Source organism: Oculina patagonica, chromosome 10 (assembly GCF_052425735.1).
Source record: "Oculina patagonica isolate OP01 chromosome 10, crgOcupat, whole genome shotgun sequence".
NCBI lineage: Eukaryota > Metazoa > Cnidaria > Anthozoa > Scleractinia > Oculinidae > Oculina > Oculina patagonica.
The window spans coordinates 14,432,056-14,453,033 of record NC_135767.1 but is presented as its reverse complement, the minus strand read 5'-3'; the positions used below and the strand labels follow the sequence as shown (position 1 = coordinate 14,453,033).

Below are 20,978 nucleotides of genomic sequence, written 5' to 3'. Positions count from 1 at the left end.
TCTTTCGCCGGGGATCTTAATTTTGTACGTAATAGCGAGTGCCCGCAAGGCGATAAGTTGACTGTAATGCGTTTTTTGTCGATACATTTCCCCTGTTCGTCCAAACTGATACCATAAAAAACACAGCGTTTTTGAAAGCGTTATCGCGCGTTATGAGCGTATATGCTCGTACGTGTAGGTGTGTACAATAAGTACAAATGCATCAATAAAAGCTACCAGGCACAAAAACCCACCAACGAAACGCATAGTAAGTGTGGATGGGTTGTTAGCAAGGTTAAAATTCGTGGTAGGGGAGTAGGTTAAGGACGAGATGGGGTGGGGCCGAGGGAACCCAAGAGCGGAACAAAGGAGAAGGGAAAATATACTTCAAATACTAAACAAAACAAATGCAAGGCTGATCGAACACTTTAAAAGGCTAATTTTATTGCCCAATATTTCGGTTAGAAAAAAAAAACTAACACTCTTTAGGACTGTGTTATCCTCAAGAACCAGGGGCAGTTTCACCCGTATAGACTTTCTCACGCCCCCACTAACTGCCCCTGTGTCTCCGAGGATGGAACTGCAAAGAGCTAGGTAAAAATGGAAAACTCAGCTTTTTGCAGCCCCTCAACGTAATTTTTGTCCAACCGAAATATTAGGAAATAAAACCAGCCTTTTTTGTAGTCCGATCAGCTTTGTTTTACGATATATTCAATGTTGCTTACCCTGATCTAAGTAAAGATCCGGCTTTACTTCGATACTATTTCTCCGAGTGGTCCTTACATTGTTCAAGAGGTACCTTATTCAAATACTGGCCATGTCTTAGTCTTTGTGATCGAAATACGAAAAAAAAATAAACTTATGCGCGGGAAGTATTTTGGAAGGAAGATGGTGTCAATTGATCGGAGAAAATATTTTAGACAAGTTTAATACCAATTTTATGGCTAACTTTGGACCAGAGGAAGTCATTCACTAGTGATAGTACAAAATTCTGACAAAGGGCTGCAAAAAGCTTAAGCCGGCTAATGTTCCCTCAAACGCCGAGTTTTTGTAGCTTTTACCCTTTTCACGTGTCACGCATAAACCCTTTGCTATCATTTATTACATGCGATTAAAATCAGATTCTGCAAGTATGTGATAACGTTTTTATTTAGCGGTATAAAGTGTCTTCTACGCCGTCTGAGTAGCCTGCCTCTCCAGTGCTGACAATGACTTAAAAAACTTGAAAACTTTACAACTACAGCAAAAAATATGAAAAACAAACTAGATCGAAAGTAGCCTAAATAGATAATTTTACCAGAAACGCACTAGCCTGAGTCACACCTAAAATACAATTAACTATTGACAATGTTCAAATGTCATGTACACTAAATCAGTCTTGTCTGCAAAACCCAAAACTTCTTCCTTTGGAAATGAAACCATAGGATAGTTCTCTTAATGGCGGCGATGACATTTCGCTATTACCATAGCAACAGGAACTATAGCTGACTGGCTGGTCTAATTCTGGCGCCAATGAATTCCATAAGTGTTCACTTTCAATTGGTGGCTCAAAGGTGGGTGTGAGTGGACGGTCCAGGACTTCATCGTCGTCCAGGTTTCCAAAGATGTGTGGCAGCTCTTTTGCGATGGAATAGGATAACGGGAACTCATCAGTAAGACATCTGGAATCTGCAGCAGCGGCCTGGTGGATATCCGGCTCAACAGGGTTTACTGGAGGTAGCGAGATGTGCGCAGGGTATGATGAGGCTGCAGCCTGCTTTGCAACGTGATTGGTCTGCGGCTGCTGCTGTTGGACTCTGTACACTTGACCAGGGTAGGACGGATAGGCCTGTTGGTATGGCAACGGTCCGGTCTCGAGTGGATTGTGCACAGGAAGAGGCTGTTGTGGCCCATAGTAGCAAGCAGCAAAGGTCTCTGTCACGTGACGCGAAACTGGCGCAAACGGAACAGTGGCTGGGTAAGGAGTGGAAGGCAACGGCTGTGATGGCACCTGTAGCTGCACAGGGAACTGTGGGAAGCAACCGAAGCTAACTGTTCTCTTTACACTCTTTGGAAGGACTGTACGGGATCTCGACAGACCAACAGCGCCTTTTTTCTGTTCCTTCTTCAACTTCTGGCGACGATTATTGAACCAGATCTAACAAAAACACAAGAGTAGTGCGTGAGATATTGCAGCGCAGAAAAACTAAATCGCTAACAAAAAAGATATGTTATTTAAAAAAAAGGTTGCGATCAAAGACAATTTTTTTTGCCATGCAATCGTTTTTTCCTGGTATGAGAATTTTCAGGAGCGTTAGGCGACACAAATTGCTGGTTTTCACTGTCACGTCAGTAACGCCACCGTCACGCGCTGCTAAAAAATAAATCCTACAGGTTGTAGAAAACTACTAGATAGACAACGTGTCCAATTCTCAGGTCTGTGCGGTATTCCGTACTGGAATTATTCGTCAAAATGTTTTACACAAATTTAGATAGCTCAGTATGAAAACACTATGTTGGAAATCAATGAAAACCTCCAATAAGATATATATTAAGGACGTCTTATAGACAGTGAAGGATAAAAGTCCGGGGTCTCGCGATTCTGGATTTTAGAATTTTGAACCAGGAAATGAAAGGTGTTTCAGTCTCAAAATTCACCTCCGAAGACACTATCGATTCCCCGTGGATGTACCGCTCTAAAATTATTTTACGCTTTACAATAGCGTCTAGCTAGAGTTTAGACTATATTAAACCCAGAGACATAATTGGCATCTAACAAAATACATCAAAATAACACAATGCAGCTCCCAAACCCTCCCCCTTTCCCCGAACTTAGGTGACTTTCGCTCGTGGTGGACTTTTAAACTTTCGTAAAAAATGCGAACCTAATGTAAATAAATAAATAAGAAAGCAGTAATATTGAGACATACCTGTACTTGGGCGATAGTCATGTCCAGTTTCAAGGCCAGTGTGGCTTTCTCTTGGCGAGTTGGATACTTCGTCTTCCAGAACATAGCTTCAAGCGTCTCTTTCTGATCGGAGGTGAAGTTTGTTCTTTTATCACCGTACGCGGAACGAATGGACGCCAGTGAATCAAAGTCAATTCGGTCTGGAAGGAGATCTAGAAGAAAGAAAAAACGTAGGTTAGTATATCTAGTTAATAAGAGTGCTGTATGCTAGATAGAAAAGAACAAGAACCAAAAAAGAACTCTGACTACGCCTCAATCGATAAACATTGCTTTTTCGTCCAGGCTTAGAACAAAGCGACCAGGTAAATAGATGAAGAATGCCTTTTTAGAGTCAAGCTTAATTTACGGAATAAATTATCTTTTCCTTTATGAATCTAAATGCTCTTTAGCTATAAGAACTAACCCTTGTATGATTTTAATGTAAATTTATGACCGAAACACAACGGTTTCTAGAGAAAGCAAACGTGATCTCTCGAAAATAGGATTAAACCCAGCAATACTTAAAAAGATCTACATTGCAGTTCAAAATAAAAAGGCTAATACACTGTACACGTTTTTAGCATAAATCCATAAGCTAGTATTGAATTAAAGTCTATCCATAAACCAGAAACCGACTTTTTGTCTACGTAAGCGCGGTCTAACCATCGATAAACAGTTCGGGGAACGCGTGCAAGTAAAATTGCCTTTACCCAAATCAAAATTATATATATGGAAATTGACGCGGTTCGCGGGAAAAATATTGACAAATGTATGGGAAATAAAAAAAAAGTAACTGAACGCTTTCTAGCCTAGCTACATCCTTCAAACTCGGTGAATAAAAAACTTTGCATACTATCTCAACTTTACATTTCAAAAGTTTTCCAGAATTCAATTTTGTAAAACATATTTGCCGTCGGATTCCTATACAAACACTGTAATTTCTACCCGCTTTGCCTACTCGCTAAGATGGCGTCGAGAAAACAGTGATAAGACCTATTAAGACCAGCGACTAATCATGTATTCAATTCAAAATTTCTTCTAGCACAATTTGTACTGTTATTTTCAATTCAAGTTAGCTAAATTGAATGTATTTTACGATCCTAACTTTACATTACGTATGAAATTCATTTACTTACCAGGGTAACGTAGACGCACAAGCGGGTGGGTTTCACCGAAGTCTAACTGACGACTCTTCTTCGTCTTCAAAATCGGCGCTCGGAAGGATTCGGTGTCTATCCCTCGGGTACTCGGCTCATCAAAGTCCAGCTTACGTTTTACCGAGTCGGCTGAAAGAGACTCCTTGGCAAGATTTCCAGAACGAGCAGACATGATTGAAGATTTTTCGTGTAGTTACGCGAGCAAGCGCTTTTTCAAACTGATGAAAGCAACTAAGTGACTCAATTTATATCTCTTGCTGGACGCGTGGTGTTTCAAACTCTATTGTTAACAAATTGAAAAGGATTTGAAAAAAGTGAACGCGTTTGTTTACATATTAATTAGCATCGCTACAAATAGATTGATCTCACCTTTTGAGTGGCTTAAAAGTGACTTGACAAGAACAATAGATTATCTCACCCTCCAACTTATCAAACTAACCAACTGATGAAAGTCGACAAATTTTATTTGCTGAAATACAGTATTTTTTCGTTTGGCGAATCAAACAGTTTCGGACAAATTACCCTATCGTAGCATCGTGTTTGTTTGATTTCACCTTCTAAGTGGATTGAAAACAACAATAATTTTTCTCACCATAATCCTAAACATACCGGGTTAGTTTTCTTTTCACTGTTTTTGAGCTAGCGTCGTGTCAAATTGATCTCACCGTAATTCTTAGTGGCTTGAAAACAATAATAGATTATCTCACCCTCATTGTTAACATACCGAAGCAGTTTTCTTTTTACTGTTTTGGAAATTAAAAAACCCAAATGATACACACCACGTAATTATCTTATTTTGATTCACGAATTGTGGAGTTGTCAAGTTTCGCGCGACAAAAACGTTCCAGGCCAAAATAGAACAATAGATTATCTCACCCTCTCTTAGCCAGCAAAGCTTTTGTTGTCTTTAAAAACGCTTTTGGAAGTTTTTTAAAGATTTGAAAAGAAGATGGCCTGCTCGGAAACTTATTCCATTTCATTTTTTTATTTTTATCTATTGATTTGCTTTGAGAATGAATGAGAATGAATTTCAAAACAATTTAAGTTTTTCACCTATGTTAGACTTGCCACAGGTCGACTCTTTTGAGCGATGAAGTCACGAGAAGCGAGCGACACAAGAGTACGTGAACGAATTTCTAATGATTTCCATCACTCTTCCCGCCAAGCGCGTAAAAAAGAAATTCGCGCAAAATTAACTTCCTCCAATTGTGCAACCACACTCGTAATATTTTTTCGTGTCCCGTCGACAATTAAGACACCGATTTGTGGGTGGTGAGAAAATCTTTTGTTCCATTGAGACTGACGCTTAGCAAGTGATGCGACAAAAACTTTGTTTACATCTTTTTGTTGGATTATCATATGGTAAAATTCACACCTGTAGTTTAGCGTCACTGCGAGATAATTTTTTGTCGAGTCCTTTTTACTATATTGGAACATAGTTAGTACTAACTATGATTGGAACAAAGTAATCTTGATAATGGCCGTAGTCAAAAGCCAATTAGGGCTAATTCAGGATTAAAGTCACATTAAAGTTTGTATTTAGGTTTTTAGCTAAGTTTGGTATTGCCCAAAGTCTAAAAAGGCCGTTTTTATACTGGAGACGAGTTACCCGTCTGGCCGAGCTTCGACAAACATTATGTAGTTTGTCAGGTTAAACATAGCCTGCGTAGTTCGTTTTGTTGGGGTGAACGCGCGAAAAATCGCCAACTCTTTTAATTCGAGTACGCGAGAACGGAGCGAGCGTGAACAAAGTTTAACTTTTTTCCTATAACAGTGTGCAAAGATGCTTAGAATTCTTTATTATCGAATCCTGCACGAGCACTGATTCCGTCTAACCCATTGTTTCCATTCGCTCTATTTGCTTTGAGAGAAATTTTCAATGAATTTCAAAACAAGTTGAGATTCTGTCACCTATGAGTTTGTAAACGAATTTCTATGGCTTTCATCACTCTTCCTGCCAAGTGCGTAAATCGCACTACCTCGCGTTAGCAAAAAGGAAATTCGCGCTAAATTTCAATTTCGTCCAGTTGTGCAAATTATGCTCCACTTTACTTCAGAGAGTTGACATTATTTTGATTTTTTTTAGGACTTCTTTACCACACTGTATTTTTTTCTGTCACGTCAACAATTAAGACATTGATTTGAGTGGGTGGTGAGAAAATCTTTTGTTCCATTGAAACAGGCCCTTTAGCAAGTCAAGGCGAGGGAAACATTGTTTACATCTAATTGTTGGATCAAGATGATAAAAGTCGCACTTTTTGTTAGCTTATATAAGATGATTTTTTTGGTGAGTTCTCAAAACTACTTTAACCTAGCTAGCTAATCTAGGATAATTATCAGTGTTTCTAAAATGCTTGACAAAATTAATGAGAAAAGGATTTAAGTTCGAAGTTGCGCTAACCCCAGTGGTCAGTTCGGGCCATTATTGAGAAGTCATGCAATTTCGCAGCCCGTGCGAAGGATACGAATCTTTATAAAATAAATAAAAATAAGTAAATAACTTTATTTAAGTGTCAATGTATTTAGCACGGCTGTGCTAATTGGGGACACTGTCAATAAATAAACAAATATTATAAATCAAACATAAAATAGTTAAAAGTACCAGCTGGCAGGAGGCTGACCAGCTGGCTATTTACAACGCGTGGAGAATTTGAATTTGGGACCACCAAACACAAATCCATCTAGTGGCATGAAGGTGGACTTGAACCCGGGATCGGACCTCCAATCGAAGGGTTAAGCTGTGTCTTGCGCTCTTAACTAGCTATAAACTTCAGGCCAGGTACGCAATAAAAGTTCTGATCTGGTCTTCAAAAATGTCGATTTTGAAGACATAAATCTCAACAAGTGGCTTGTAAACAGGTTGCTAAGTGAGGTATAGGGCTGGTGAACCGGACAAGCCGAGCTCGTTCTCGCTGGTCACCATGGCCAAGAACACGAAAAGTGGATAATAAGCTAGAGTCGAGCACCACCGGTTAATTCAGTTGATGACCAAAATCCCTTGTATTTTATACTTTTTACAGTATTTTTTCTTCTCGTCGAACGAGAAGGGATTACCGTCAGGAGAGATAGGTTACTAAGAATGTAAAACTTAACATGCATCCATTTTCTGTCATTCTTTGTAATAGAGAAAATTTCCATTGCCCGAGATGTTCAGTTCGCGCGCACAGTTCTGCAGCAAGCGGATCGGAGCGTGGAGAGGCGGCTGTATTCGCAGGCTACCGTAATAGTTCTTTTTCCTTTTCTTGTGAGAAATTCACACCACCGACTCTCTATATTGCTTTCTTGAGCCCTGTCCACAGTACAGTCCACTCTCGTTATAGCTAGCGGACACGCTCGCGGCTTTGTTTAGTGTCCATTATAGCGAGAGTCCGTATTAGCGGGAGTCATTTCCAGTCAAACCTCTTTCTCCGGGGATCTGGATTGTGTACGTAATAGCACAGCGTTTTTGAAAGCGTTATCGTGCGTTATTAGCGTATATGCTCGTACGTGTAGGTGTGGACAATAAGTACAAATGCATCAATAAAAACTACCAGGCACAAAAACCCATCAACGAAACGCATAGTAAGTGTGGATGGGTTGTTAGCAAGGTTAAAATTCGTGGTAGGGGAGTAGGTTCCGTGAAATCTTTGTGGAAAAATTATATTCTAGTTGATAACGCGAGTACCTATGCAATGGCGCCATGAAAGAAGTCATGCCTTTTCTAAATAGCAACCACAAACAATAAAAGCAATCGGAGATGCCTTTCGAAGGAGGACAGAGTATAGGAGGAGAACGCCCTATTTTTACAAACATGGGAACAAGCGCGGAGCGCACGCAATGATCTCGCGTGACTGAGTCCGAGGCGTGAGTGAGCGAGAGAGGGCGAGGGAGAAGCGAAGGAGAACTACTTATCCTGCTGCCAGATTTTTGCAAATAGCGAGCGTCACCAAATAAACAAAGGATTGCACACACTGTCTTTGCAAATGTAAAACCAGGAGGCATAAAGGTATGTATCATGCCACCTTTGCTATCCAGGCTAGTGAACATAGCAGCTTTAAAAGAAATCTCTCTAAGCCCTGGATATTTAAAACATTGGGAATTTTCCAAATTAACTATCCATGCTTATGGACCGGAAATATTTTCAAGAGATAGTTTCCAAGGCGTTAGAATTGATCGTAAACATGGTGGTTTTGGAGATCGCATGGTGGCCATTAGAAACTCAGGTAGATTGACTGACAAAACATTATTTACAGTGTATTTAGTTCTCTTCTCACCGGAGCTAGCCATTTCGAAAGGATTCACACAATTGCTCAGAAGTCACCAACGATAAAAAAGAGGTACCAGATATCTTTCTTTTTCGTAGTGTTAGTTTTACGTTCCGTTTTATTGCTTAAATTAAACTTGAGTGTAAATTACGATTTCAATCGATGAATTAAACTGGTTTACACGTATGCAAGCGAGCACTTAAATTTGTTGTTTTCGTGTTTTCTTTTGTTAATTTGCAGTTCTTGATATTCACCTCTGAAAATTATACTTAAACAATTATTCGTCTCAGGCTCAGTGATTATTCAACAATAATTACTAAGCCTTCGGCGAATAGTTGCGAAATATAGCCATTTGAAAACGTCAAAGTTTGTTTTTCTTTGTAAATTTTGTCTTATACCGCCGTTCACAAAATAATCTGGCTTTTGTCATTGGGCGGGTGTTGCTGCGCTTCGCAGTGAACGGTATACATTTAAATTATACGTTAAAAACCTTCCTGAATTTTGTCAAAGATTTATACAAGAAAGGAAAAACATCTGTACCGGTAGTTTGTTGAGCTACAGCTTTTGTTGGGAAAATTATTTTTCCTAACATAAGCTGAATTTTTAGCAAAAAAAATCCTTCAATTTTGGTTGTTGTCATAAAACGTCCTTAAATTTGATTGAGGCTCGAAAGGTCTTTGTAACTCTATGTTGGCAAGTCTAATACTCTAAGAAAGGCGGTTACAAATTAACCTGGAACTAAAAGACATAAAGAATATACCAACTATAAATTTAAAAGCTGTGAAAGACTGCTGAGATCAGTAACAATAATCAAAATTAGTACAGAAGAGTGGGGCCTGTGTACTTTCAGTCTAAAACCTGTTTGTTTTAGATAGACTGACAGTTATCTTCAGTAATCATTCTGAGCAAAAAGATCATCTGCTTGAAAACTAAATTTGTGTCCTTGAAAAGAGGTTATATCTCGTTGGGCTGAAATTTTATGAACTGTGTCATTTCGCTGGACAAAAAAAAAGTCATTTTTGCGTTTATTTTCGGTTAAATAAATTTTAATTAAATAAAAATAATTAAATAATTTGGTTTTCTCCTACAAATTTGAAAAAAAAAAAAAATCGTAAACACGAAAACGTTGAGCATTTCAAAAGAGTACTTCCTAAACAATCATTTTCTTAATGTGTTAATTTTGCATTGTACTGCAGACTAGATTTGTCTCTTTCAAAAGTGCTTTTAGAAATGTATAGAAAACTTTTCTAAACATTTCTAAAAGCACTCTTGAAAGAGACAAATTTAGTCTGCAGTAAACTAAACACTTCAGACCGCGAGGAGTTCTCCTTTTTCCCTTGCTAATCTCCTAGTGAAATTAATAAAAAGCGCAATCAAAATTTTTATCCGAAAACATTTTTTTAATCGCGTTTCCCCTTTTTCCCCTTATGACACGAAAAGGCAGATGTCATTATTTTTCGCCTGCAATTTGGCGAGCGCTTATGTTTTCTCACCATTTTCGCAGCTTATTGTTATTTTTTTCCTTTGGGAAAAGACACCATGTGAAGTTTACAATTTAATAACAATTCAATATTCACAAAGTGTGCAAGTTTTAATAATATTAATGTGATTTTATTTTACACTTCTAACTTCTTTTTACCTGATTTAAGCCAAGACAGCCGACTAGTTATGACGACGACGATTAGTATTTTATTATTTAACATTCTAATTTTTTCTAGGTCCTTTGTTTGCCCTGATTAAAACGATCTTAAAAGAACTGCATCGATTTTTGTAGAAACGATTACAGATTCTTTATGAAAACTTTTAGGCGTGCTCTCACAAAGGTGTGTCTTCATATTCCTCTTGCGGCTGTGTTCGCACTGTAGTTGAATGTCCATTGTTCAATGTCTCATTTCCTTGTTGCTCATCTTCTTCTCGGCTAGCTCCATTTTGTCCTTGCTCGACATTAGCTACGACTCCAATCTGTCTTGGTCCAAAGATTTTCCTTTCCAGTTCTTCAGCTTGTGCAACAGTTTTTCTTGTCAACAACTGAATGAAAGCTACGCGAAAATATCTTATTCTAACAGCGTAAATCAACGGATTAAATAACGAATTCAGTACTGGCAGTAAAGTAACAAGAGAGAAAACGATATGTCCTACATTAGCAGGAATTCTGTCCTTTAAGGAAACAAGAATAACAGCACAGAAACGAGCCGGAATATAGCTTCAATAGCTCAGTTGGTAGAGCATCGCACCGGTATCGCGGAGGTCACGGGTTCAAATCCCGTTGAAGCCCTGAATTTTTTTTTCAGGCTTCTTTATTCCAATTGCTTAAATTGGAAATTCACTGCGACGATCATTTATCACTCTCATATACATCCGCAGTTCATATATGAATCATTTCATATACATTACATCATTTCACTCCTTTCACGGGAAAATATGAACTCACAATTGACCTCGCTCCCAATGTGTGGCTTCAATAGCTCAGTTGGTAGAGCATCGCACCGGTATCGCGGAGGTCACGGGTTCAAATCCCGTTGAAGCCCTGAATTTTTTTTATTTTTTTTTATTTTTTTTCAGGCTTCTTTATTCCAATTGCTTAAATTGGAAATTCACTGCGACGATCATTTATCACTCTCATATACATCCGCAGTTCATATATGAATCATTTCATATACATTACATCATTTCACTCCTTTCACGGGAAAATATGAACTCACAATTGACCTCGCTCCCAATGTGTGGCTTCAATAGCTCAGTTGGTAGAGCATCGCACCGGTATCGCGGAGGTCACGGGTTCAAATCCCGTTGAAGCCCTGAATTTTTTTTTCAGGCTTCTTTATTCCAATTGCTTAAATTGGAAATTCACTGCGACGATCATTTATCACTCTCATATACATCCGCAGTTCATATATGAATCATTTCATATACATTACATCATTTCACTCCTTTCACGGGAAAATATGAACTCACAATTGACCTCGCTCCCAATGTGTGGCTTCAATAGCTCAGTTGGTAGAGCATCGCACCGGTATCGCGGAGGTCACGGGTTCAAATCCCGTTGAAGCCCTGAATTTTTTTTTTTTTTTTTATTTTTTTTCAGGCTTCTTTATTCCAATTGCTTAAATTGGAAATTCACTGCGACGATCATTTATCACTCTCATATACATCCGCAGTTCATATATGAATCATTTCATATACATTACATCAGTACAATAATTGTCGTGTAAAAAGCTTTCTTGTTCCGGAGTATCTTCTCCTTGGCTTCTAAGGAAACTTGGTTCGCAGCAATTTGTTTCTCACTGCGACGGACTTCCTTGTATACAGCAACATTAAAGTAAACTATTACAATTAAAAAGAGAGTTAACTTTATTGAAACTGCTATTATTGCCGCAAAGTCTCCGACAGTCTCTAAGAGTTTTTCTATGTGAAGGATGTTCGCTACAGCCCAGGCCAGACCAGAGGCGAGGATGATACGACGTTCTGTTACCTGGTTCTCGTATGCAAAGGGGTGTTTGATCGCGACATAACGCTCTGCACTTATTAAAAACAAATGATTTAGTGACGCCGAAAGACATGTTTGGGTAATAACTATTGATATCTCGCTTAGACTACAAAACATGTCTGCCTCACCTTTGAGAATTAAGGTTAAGCTGGCAATATGTAGAGGTTGAACAACTAGTCCAACGACAAGGTCAGTTGTGGCTAAACAGGCGAGTGCTACGTTAGACTTGGTGCGAAGCTGTTGTTTGGTTTTCACTGCCACCATCACCAGGATGTTCAGCAAAATGATGAGAGGACAGGTGAGAGCGTTAACGGCTAGTCTGACAATTAATACAGCGTGAAGATCGGGAGAAATCTTTGCAAGAGTCATAGGAAGAGATGCAAAACCACAACTAAGTGATGTGGTGTTGTCTGTGGTGAGATTCATCGTTGCTCGAGTAACCAAGGCTTCGGGAGTTTCTTCATTAAGTGTTTTAGAAATGTTTTCTTCGCGTTCTTTACTTCCTATGTTTGTTAAGTTTAGTTGCTTATTTCCTGCGCAAAATTATTTGAAGAATTATACACTGTACAAAATGGTGTCAAGTTTTGTTGGATCGCCCCAGCACTTATTTTCAACTAAATTTACATTTATATTATTTCATTAGCAAACTATTATAAAGCGTTTAGAAATTACGAATCTTCCGTTCACCTAACCGGAATTCATGGCGCACTTGAGTGCGGATTCGAAATACAAGTTTTTTAATAAAGGTGGTTCAAGAAAAGAATGTGCAACAATGACTTAAAAAATACAAAACATAAGGGGATTTTGCCACCGGTAATGGCAAATTTTAGCCTTTATAAAATTAAAGGGCTTTGTCGGCAAACTTCTACAGGCGATATCTTCCGTTTTTCTGCCATCTTTCTTCTTTTAAATTTTAATAAGCATCAAAAGGTAGTGAAATATATTTTTTTGTAATAATTATAGTGAGTGATTTGCCAATTTCTGTTACTCCCCTTTGAACCGGGCGAACAATTTATAAGTTAATCTTGTTAATCCTTAACTTAACATACATTGGGATCTCCGTTCATTTCATTTGCTTGACACCTGTCCGTCACTGGATCAGTGTCACGTGATTTTTAACAATAGTGGTGACGTCATGTACGGAGGTAAGAAATGAATAGTAAAGTTTTAAAATGCTGTTTAGCTAGAAAAAATTTTCTCTCCCTATTGTTAACATGGCCTATCCAGGGTACCAAGGCACCTTGAAAGTCCTAGAATTTGAAATTCAAACTACAAGACCTTGAAAGTACTTGCCAAAATGGACTTGGTGCTTGAATGTATGGTAGATAACTTAAAACTAAACCAACATGTAGTTATGTATTGTTATTCAAAATTTGTATATGTAGGTATATTTTGTTATTCTAAATTTGTAATTACACTTTCAGCAAAGGTTTTCGAGGGACTTAAGTAGCCAGAAAAAGTCTTCCTTGAACATTCAAGTACATTGTTTCATTTCAAAGCTATTCCCCGTGGAAAAAACCTAGTATAAGTTAATAGTAAAACATTCTCACTGTACACAATTGCCCTGACACGGGAAGCTAAGTTATGGGAGGATACCCGCGACTGCCAGGACAATTGGCGTGTAGAATGTAGGATGCAGCAGTGATCGACTGCCACCAGGGGAGAAAAAAAAAAACTTTTTCAGGGACAGCGAAAAGCTAAGTACAAATGAAGAACGTAGCTTTTCGCAACCCCCGAACGTTAGTCTTGTCCAACCGAAATATTAGGGAGTAAAATTAGCCTTTTTATCTTTTAGTAGTCCGATCAGGCTTGCATTTAGTTTCACGTTTTATTCAACTTTGCTGATCTGGATGTACGCAAAGATCTGGCTGAAGTGTTCCTTACATTAATCAAAAGGTACCTTATTCAAATACCAGCCATGCCTTAGTCTTTGAGAGCGAGATACGGAAAATAAATGTAATTGAAGTGTTTTGAAGGGAAAGTGTTGTCAACAGATCGGAGTAGAGAATTTAAAAGAAGTGTAATACCAAGTCTATGGCCAACTTGGACTTGAAGGGACTAAGTCACGGGGATTTCACAGTTTTTTGGTCTAAACTGTTCTGAAACAAGTGGTAGGAAACTTTACCGATGAAAACATTGCCTTTGAATATTTAACAGAAGATATAACCTTTATTTGGGGATAGAAATCAAACTTTGGCTAAGAATATCGATTTTTTTTTTTAAAGAGCGCGAAAACGACTGGAAAAAGTTGGCTAATGATTTCAAATTGCAATCCATTTCCATCCGAGCCATCCGCAGCCAAAGGGGCTTTTAAACAGTTTCAGTGAGTGCTCTGATACAACTGATACAGCAATTATTAATAATAAAAATAGACCATTAGGTTCCCTACGACACAAATAGAAATTTGGGCTGTTCAAAAAAATCTGTTTAAATACGTGACATAGTCCCATTGAAGGAGTCATTCAATACTGATAATACAAAACCTGGAGAAACGGTTGCAAATAGTCCGCTAATGTTCTTTTTCAAAACGCCAAGTTGACAATTAATCCGGTATAACTTTTGCCCTTTTCACGTGTCACGCATAAACCCTTCGCTACCCTCAATTATACGCGATTAAAATCAGATTATACAAATACCAGTTAACTTTTTTATTTACCAGAATTAAGTGTCCTGCTGTCCTGTCCTGAACGGGCACTTATTCAATGGAATCTATGGGTGGAACTGAGGAGCAGAAAAATAGACTTCAAATATTGAAAAAAACCAACTGCAAGGCTGATTGGACAGCTTAAAAGGCTAATTTTATTGTCCAATATTTCGGTTTTAAAAAATAACCTTTTTCAGGGATTGCGAAAAGCTATGGAAAAATGAAAAACTTAGCTTTTTTGCTGCCCTGAACGTTAGTTTCGTCCAACCGAAAAATTAGGAAATGAAATTAGCCTTTATAGTTGTCCTATCATCAGCCTTGGGTTTGGTTTTACATTTTATTCTATGTTGCTGATCCTGTTCTAAGCAAAGTTCCGGCTTTATTTCCCTGCTGTTTCTTCGGGTGATCCTTAAGACATTATTCAAGAGGTACCTTAATTATTCGAATACCAGCCATGCCTTAGAAATACGAAAAAAAAATAAATGTAAGGGAAGTTTTTGAATGAAAATGAAGTCAACAGATGTGTCAAAATATTTAAGAAAAGTGCAAAACCAAGTCTATGACCAACTTGGACTTGAGGAAGTCATTCAATACTGATAATACAAAATTCTGACAAACGGCCGTAAAAAGTCGGCTAATGTTTCCTCAAAACGCCAAGTTGACAATAAATCAGGTATCTAACCGTTTCTCCATTCACAATAACGAGGGTAGCAAAGGGGAGTCGTGATCCCGTTTCATGCAAGCATTTTAACTAAGCTCACGTATACTTGAAACAGCAGAATTCACGAATCACGTGTCTTTTCTAGAAATTGGCACGCGTCGTGGTCTAACTTGAGCCCTTTTCACGTGTCACGCATAAATCCTTTGCTAGAACCTTCCTGAATTTTGTCAAAGATTTATACAAAAACCGAAAAACATCTGTACCAGTAGTTTGTTGAGCTACAGCTTTTGTTGGAAAAATTATGTTTTCTAACATAAGCTGAAATTTTAGCTAAAATGCCCTTCAATTTTGGTACGTTGTTGTCTTGAAATGTCCTTAAATTTGAGTGAGGCTCGAAAGGTCCTTGTAACTCTATGTTGGCAAATCTAATACTCTGAGAAAGGCGGTTATAGAATGACCTAGAACTAAAACACATAAAGAATACTCCAACTATAAATTTAAAAGCTGTGAAAGACTGCTGAGCTAAGTAACAGTAATCATAAATGGTACAGAAGCGTGGGCATTGCGCACTTTCAGGCCAAAACCTGTTTGTTTTAGGCAGACTGACAGTGATCTTAATTATTCTGAGCAATAAGATCATCTGCTTGAAAACTAAATTTGTGTCCTTGAAAAGAAGTTAAGAGGAAATCCGCCAGGACTTCGAGTAGTTATTGGACAAAATTATGTACCAAAACGATTTACACCTGATTGCAAGCTTTTGTGTTACTGCTTCAAATATCTTATCGAAAGAAATCTTTTCTAACAACACCACACATCGAAAACACATTTTGAAGTTCCGCTGAATTCCACTGAATCGCTTAAAAGATGTAAGCTTTTGCCCATAGCTTGTGAACTTTAAATATCATTTTCTCAGACTCGGATAAGAAATTGTTGTACCAGAATTATTTCCACCTTTTTGCAAACTTTTTTGTTACTGCTTCAAATATCTTATCAAAAGAAATCTTTTCTAACAACACCACACATCGAAAACACATTTTGAAGTTCCGCTGAATTCCACTGAATCGCTTAAGACGAATTTACAAAATGGCTACACGTGAGATTTTTCCTATACCTTGTGAACTTTGAAATTCATTTTCTCAGACTCTGATAAGAAATTGTTGTTGGTGTTATCACGGATAATTACTTACATCTTTACCTTTTATTAAGGGTAGGAAATAACGCAATAGGATTTAAATTATTCTGGAAATTGATTTTTGTCCAACTTTAATAAATATTACTCGACTTCCTAGTGGATTCCGTCTTAAATCTTGTTGGGCTAAAATTTTATGAACTGTGTCATTTCGCAGGATAAAAAGTCATTTTTGCGTTTATCGTCAATTCGAATTTCTCCGTTCCGTCATTTTTTTTTCTCCTGCAAATTTGAACGAAAAAACAAATATAGTAAACACAAATTTCGTTGAGCATTTCAAAAGAGAACTTCCCAAACAATCATTTTCTTAACTTGTTAATTTTGCATCGTGTTACTGACTAATTTTTTTTTCTTTCAAAAGTGAGTGCTTTCAGAAATGTCTAGAAGATAAACTAAACATCGCAGACTGCGAGGAGTTCTCCGAGGAATATAAAAAAGTGCAATCGAAGTTAACCCGAACTAGATATTTTTTTAATCTCGGTCCCCCACTTTTTCTTATTCATCCTTAAGGAATGGCACGAAAATGCAGAGGCAATTTGTTTTCTCTCCTGCAAAGCGGCGGGTGCTTATGTTTTCTCACCATTTTTGCATCCTTTCGTTAATTTTCTTCTGTGGAAAAAGACGCCATGTGATCAACAAACGTTTTACGTTTAGAACTTGATAATATTTCAAGATTCAGATGCCGAGGTGCTGTATTAAAATGTGCAAGTTTTAATAATATTCATCTGATTTTATTTTATTTTACACTTCTAACTTCATTTTACCTGTTTTTGACCAAGACAGGCCACTACTGAGCTATGACGATTAGTATTTTTATTATTTTACATTCTATTTTTTTCTGCGTCCTTTTTTTTGACCCGACTGTAACGATCTTAAAAACTGCGTGGATTTTTGTAGTAATGATTACAGTTTCTTTATAAAAACGTTAAGGCATGGTCTTACAAAGGTTTTTCTTCATACTCCTCTTGTGGCTGTGTTCGCACTGTAGTTTCATGTCCATTGTTCAATGTCTCATTTCCTTGTTGCTCATCTTCTTCTCGGCTAGCTCTATTTTGTCCTCGTTCGACATTAGCTATGACTCCAATCTGTCTTGGTCTAAAGATTTTCCTTTCCAGTTCTTCAGCTTGCGCAACAGTTTTTCTTGACAACAACTGAATGAAAGCTACGCGAAAATATCTCATTCTCACAGCGTAAATCAAAGGATTAAGTAACGAATTCAGTACTGGCAGTAAAATAACAAGAGAAAAAATGACATGACGTATTTGAGCAGGGATACTGTTCTTAAAGGAAATAAAAATAATAGCACAACATCGAGCTGGAATATCGGTCATTAGAATTACAACCAGTACAATAGTTGTCTTGTAAAAAGTTTTCTTGTTCTTGAGTATCTTCTCCTTGGCTTCTAAGGAAACTTGGTTAGCTGTAACTTGCTTCTCGTTGCGACGGACTTCCTTCTAAACAGCAACATTAAAGTAAACTGCTACAGTTATCGCAATGTCCCCGAGAGTCTCCAAGAGTTTTTCTATGCGAAGGAGGCTCGCCACAGTTCAGGCCAGACCAGAGGCGAGGATGATCATCCTTCTGTTATGTGGTTCTCGTATGCAAAGGGATGTTTGATCGCGACATAACGCTCTGCACTTATTAACAACAAATGATTTAGGGACACCAAAAGACATGTTTGGGTAATGACTATTGATATCTCGCTTAGACTACAAAAAATGTTTACCTCACCTTTGAGAATAAAGGTTAAGCTGGCGATATGTAGAGGCTGAACGACTAGTCCAACGACAAGGTCAGTTGTGGCTAAACAGGCGAGTGCTACGTTAGACTTGGTGCGAAGCTGTTGTTTGGTTTTCACTGCCACCATCACCAGGATGTTCAGCAAAATGATGAAAGAACAGTTGAGAGCGTTAACGACGAGTCTGACGATAAATACAGCGGGACGATCGGGAGAAATCTTCGCAGGATTTATAGGAAGATATGCAAAATCACAACTAATTAATGTGGTGTTGTCTGTGGTGAGATTCATCTTTGCTCGAGTAACCAAGGCTTCGGGAGTTTCTTCGCTTTGTGTTTTTGAGATCCCCTCGTTTTGTACCGTCTTTGTTACTTAAGTTCGATCGCTAATTTCCTTGGAAGAATTATTTGAAGAATTAATATTGGTCAAAATGGTGCTATGTTTTTCTGCATCGCGAAAATACTTAAATCACATAAGTATTAATTCTGAAGTATTAAGTATTACATCAGTCAAGGCCCCCACTTTTTCTGAAGCGTTGTTGTCGTTATTGAACGAGAGGGAGAAGTTCTAAAAGGAACTGTTGTTCACGATTGATGTTTAGGCCCGGCCAAACGAGGAAACATGTTTCCACGATTGTTTTTTCGTTTTGCCATGGCTCCACACAGTGCGGAAACACGGAATGTTTCTACCCTGCAGCAGAAGCAAGTTTTGCGTCTTGGAGACAGAAAACGACGCTAAAAACAAAGCTTCGCGTATGTCAAAACTGGGAAACATTGGGGAAACATGCGCGTGCTAAGAATGCATCTGGAAACATGTTTCCTTGTTTTGCCAGGCCTTTTCTGTACCTAGAGCAGCTGCTGCGGAAGCCATTCATCTTCACAGTCCTTTATTATTATTTCGTCTTGTTACAGAACTTCTATTAATCTCAAAAGGCCCTGCATGTGTTTCGCATTCGACTGAAATGTCGCAATTCGTCCATTTCTCGAACGTTCGAGTTTACCATGGTAACTCACCCGTTCCAGTCCCGATCAATTTGTTATAAATATTTTAACATTTTTGCATTTCGGAAAAATGAAACCTGGGCAAGAATACGTCTGCCTAATCCTTTCATATGCTTGCCATATCACGCATGTGAAGCATCATTGGGAAATATCCAGAAAGAATGCCAAAACTGGCCAGAAAAGCCTTCAGCATCGGGAGGATCTGGAACCTAGTATGTCGCTATGGTAACCAAATTGTTAAGCTCATATTGTGAACAGAACTAGCAGAGTGTTACTGCAAAAAAATAAGAAATCTCTGATACAAATTGTCTGAGATATCGCTTTCAGAATTTGATTGACTCTATGACGCCATTACTTTGCTAATTTACATATTTTAAAAATTTGAATATCTCTTGAAAGAAAAGAGATATTGGAAAACAGTAAATGCATTTTTTTTCTCATATAGAGTACTTGTTAATATTTTAAAGCGGATACGAAAGGATGCAAATTTCATTATGGTAGCCTTTAAACACAATATTTTAACAGGTGAAATTCACTGTATTAAGACAGCAATTGAAGTGATTTTTTGACAGCAATTGAAGTGATACCATTAGAAATAATTTTGCAAGGGAACAATTCAACTGGTAAACACATTTTGTACTCCAACGACTTCAGTCAATTTGATCATGGAAGAACGTATACGTCTTAACGAGCTCCCGAGCTCTTCTTTGTAACGTTGGTGAATCAATTACATTGCATGTTTTCACTCATGTGTAAGACGTCTTAACTTATTACATCACTAGTGTGGAGCGTCTGGTTACAAATGAACAAAGTTCGAGTTACAAATGAACAAAGTTGACATAAACAGCGCATCAAGCAAACACTACATCAAAGTTTAAGTCAGGACTCAAAGCTATATGTGTAAGAAAATAATTTTAAAAACAACGGTAACACGAGTTTGAACCCAACGACAGAAAGAATTTTTGAGCACAAAAGCAAAGTCAATGTTAAACCCAGTGACAAAAATATCTTAGTGTCAGTCAAGAAATTAAGGTAATTTTAGAGGCCCATACACAAGGCTCCCGCAGCGGGAATAACATTGTTGTCGTGAGGGAAGTCATGAAAAGATCTGTTGTCAATGTGGGCAACCGACAGTTCTTTACCCAAAGCAGCTGAGAGGGAAGTCATTTGATCGATCATCCTCAGAATAAAGGAAATGTGTCACGAATGTTAGCCAAATTTAGACATAAAAAATGGCCACCAAATTGAGTGAAATATAGAAATAGCCACCGTGTGGTTAAGAAATATTTAAATAACAAAGCAAATGCAAAGGAAGGTACGGATGGGCAAAAACTTAAGAAATTAAGAGGCTGTGTCTGTAATACTGGTCTGCCGGATCTGGCTTGTTAAATAGATTTCGCTCTTTTCTATTGCGTTGCAAGACTTTCATGTACTTATACTAAAAACACAATTCACTTGACCGGATCATTAATTTTTTTCGAGTTTTTAAGGATTTTCGGTTCACCCGAACGAGCACTTGTAACGACCACTGTCAAGGCTTAAATTTACCACAACTTTGAAAATTAATTTAAAAAGAACTTACAACTTCTGTACCAAACAAACACCACAGCCTGTTAAATTATGTCTTTTTAATTTATCACACCAACTTTCACGAACATTGAGCTCGAATCAAGCTAGCAGCAAAACATTAACGACACCCCTATCACACACTTGAAAACGGCTCAGATTCAAACTTTATTTTTGAAAAAGTGAGGCGGTCTACTTCAATCAAACCAACGCAGCCGAAAAGTAGATGTAATAGAAAATGTTCCTATCGAAAATCCTTAAAAACTCAGAAAAAAAATAATGATCCGGTCAAGTGAATTGTGTTTTTTAAGTATAAGTACATGAAAGTCTTGCAACACACTAGAAAAGAGCGAAATCTATTTAACAAGCCAGATCGGGCAGACGA

The 20,978-nt window shown here is 37.9% G+C and overlaps 1 protein-coding gene and 2 pseudogenes across 1 annotated transcript in view; 1 reads left to right on the top strand and 2 right to left on the bottom strand.

Moving 5' to 3' along the window:
• The window catches only part of LOC144629101 (transmembrane protein 121B-like), a 272,095-nt gene that overhangs the window by 80,649 nt on the left and 170,468 nt on the right, over positions 1-20,978 (top strand). The gene's annotated exons all lie outside the window — the stretch shown is intronic.
• LOC144628725 (beta-1 adrenergic receptor-like) lies at positions 10,123-12,220 on the bottom strand (annotated as a pseudogene).
• On the bottom strand, positions 17,144-18,531 carry LOC144629087 (uncharacterized; annotated as a pseudogene).